Genomic DNA, 3,131 nt, shown 5'->3' with positions numbered 1-3,131 from the left:
GAACTAAGCTCCGTGACAAGGGGTTACGGCAGTCTGCCCACAGTATAGCCCACCAGCGCCCTCCGATGGCACCAGGTGACGCTGCGCAGCACAGCTGGGTCATCTGAAGAAAATAATAGATTCCATCCAGCACCTCGTCCATTAAAGGCTCCGTCTAAAATATTACAAACTAAAGAGGTTTTTTCATTCCTTTTACTTTGTTTCCCAATTTTCTGTATTAAATTCTTCTCGGGCCTGAAGCCCATAATATACATTATTTGAAAAATTCACAGAGCCCTATTGGCCATGAATCAAATCCAATCCATCTTCATGGCTATTGCAGCCTGCACACCCCACTGACCTTTCCTGCATTAGGGATGCCAGCATCACTGCCTCTCTCTTTCCTCCACTGTCCAGCTGAACATCCATAACTGGATTTATGGCTGAAGGCTGGACTATATCATGCAGGAACACAGCCATTCATATACTGATACATCTTCATTAATCTTCCCGGTAGGTTCCGGGTCAGCAGGAACCATTTCTTGGAAACAGACCCCTGCGCTTGTGATAAAAGAAGGAAACTGTACCCATTCGTTTCCATTATGAAATGATCACTTGCCATGTTGATTTGTGAAAGGCTGATGAGTTGGGCCGTGAGTTCCTTCCTGCACAAACGCTGATGTTTTCACAAGCATTCACAATTTTGATCTGGGGTGAAATTCTGCCCTCTCCCATCCAGGGATGCAGCTTCTTCAAAACAGCCAAATTCCCTGGGGAGATGCACACACCTTGGTGATATTTTCGTGGGGAAAATGGCAAATTCCCTGCCAGGGAAATGAATCTGGGGAACACATGGGTTCCCCAGTCTAGCAGCCAGATATATTGAGAAATATGGGTTCCTCTCCCACCTAGTGCCTGGTACCAGGTAGGTCAATGTAACCTCTGCCATCTTGAAGCATATTTTTGGGAGAGGAATCCCAACTGAAAGAGAAAACGCTCAAGTAAACCGCCCCTGTGGCCGGGTAAACCTGCCCCACGCTGGCTGGAAGGAGTTAACTCCATACTGTGGACTGAGGAGGCCACGCCCCCTCTCCCCTGCTGGGCATGCTCCAGCTGGAACCGCAGTATAAAAGGGAGCAGCTCAGCTCAGTCTGCCCTGACCTGGGAGGAGAGAGGACATGTATTGCAGGCTCCTGCCTGGGAGCTCTTGGAGCCCTAGACCACAGAGGCCAGGCATGCCGAGTCCCAGGTGAATACCTGGCTGTCTGCGGAAGCCCATGAAGGGAAGGAGTCATCAGGAACTTTGCCTGCCAACTACCCCAGAGGACCTGCGGACTATGGAGCAGGATGACAGGGTAGGAAGTAGCCCAGGGGAGCCAGACATTGATCCAGTTTTGGTACAGGGGACAGAGTCAGCATGTTTCAGAGGGATCCCCACTGATGGATACACTCGCCACTGATAGAGCCCTTGGCTGGGACCCAATGGAGTAGGATCCGCCTACCCCAGCTGCCACCTCTGGGTGGTGTCCCACCTCCTGTCTGACCACTAGGTCGTACTGCCTGCTGCAGAGGGGTGGTCTTACTGACTCTGGACATTAGGCCACACTGCCCTAAATCTAAGGACAAACCCTCTGACCATTAGCTCATATCACCCTGAGGAGAAGAGCAGTTATTTGGACCTGGCCACAGGGCCATAATGCCCCAAGGCGGGGGGATACTTGCCCTGTGTCACCCCTGCATTAACAGTTACTGAAAAATCCCAGGAACTCAGGGTCTCAGTTTCACCTGGAGGCTGATAGATTGGACCAGCCAAGCACTTAAAATATATCTGCCGTGAGATGCTTTATCTGTCTGAGGAACTCTGAGCCATGGGACCTGGGGGGCTTCTGTCATAAACAGATAGTTAAGGGTTAATGTCTCTTTTACCTGTAAAGGGTTAACAAACAGGGAACCAAACACCTGACCAGGGTACCAATCAGGAGACAAGATACTTTCAAATCTCGGTGGAGGGAAGCCTTTGTTTGTGTTTTTTGAGTTTTGCTTTGTTCTCTCTGGGGTCTGAGAGTGACCACATGTACCTACAGGCTCTCTAATCTTCTATTCCAATTTTGTAAGTACAAAGGTAGAAAGGTGGTATAGTCTTTTTATTTGTTTTTTCTTTATTTGCAAATGTGTATTCGGCTGAAAGTATTTTAAATTGTATTTCTGCTGGAGGAGGCTGTTCCTCCAATTTCTATAAACTGACAGACCCTGTAACTTTTACCATCTAAATTACAGAGATAACTTTTACCTTTTTTCTTTCTTTTTATTAAAAGTTTTGCTTTAAGACCTGTCTGATTTTTTGCCCTTGTTGAGGCTCAAGGGAACTGAGTCTGTACTCACCAGGGAATTGGTGGGGAGAAGCAGAAAAGTGAATTTCCTCTTTGTTTTAGATTCGCGGAATTTGAATCTGTATTGCCTCTGGGTGAAGGGAAAAGGGGTGGGGGGAAGGTATCATTCCTCTCTGTGTGGTGATTCAAGGAGTTGAATCACGGTGATCTCCTAGTGTACTCAGGGCGGAAAGGAGCTGGGAGGAAGGGAGGAGGGGGAAGGAAAATGGTTTATTCCCCTTTGTTGTGAGACTCAAGGAATTTGGGTCTTGGGGTCCCCAGGGAAGGTTTTGGGGGAGACCAGAGTCTATCAGGCGCTCTACTCTAAGTCCTGATTGGTGGCAGCACTACAGGATCTATGCTGGTAATTAAGCTTAGGGGAATTCATGCTAGTACCCTATTTTGGACGCTAAGGTTCAGAATTGGGAATTATACTATGACAGCTTCCATTGGAAGGGCAAAGGCACCCAGCGAACATTCAGCACGCACCCTCCAGGAAACCTGGAGCTAGAAAAGCAGGTGAGGCGAAAGCGCAGCTTGGTGCTGCTTGGAGGCCAGGGACTGATGGCTCTGAAGAGGAGTCCTCGGTGTGCAGCATGAGCACTGTACAGACGGCAGCAGTGCCAGCTATTCACACGGTCCCACCAATGGGCTTTAGCTGGGATCGCTTCTGCCAAGGAGAGAGTCACGTCTCGCCGGCTTGTTTAATCTTTGGCCTCTCGGATGAGGTTGCCAATGGAAGGTGCTATTATTGATGTGATACTCTGCGGGGCCTGGACTCCT

This window comes from Gopherus evgoodei, chromosome 13 (assembly GCF_007399415.2).
Source record: "Gopherus evgoodei ecotype Sinaloan lineage chromosome 13, rGopEvg1_v1.p, whole genome shotgun sequence".
NCBI lineage: Eukaryota > Metazoa > Chordata > Testudines > Testudinidae > Gopherus > Gopherus evgoodei.
This window is presented reverse-complemented; position numbering follows the sequence as displayed.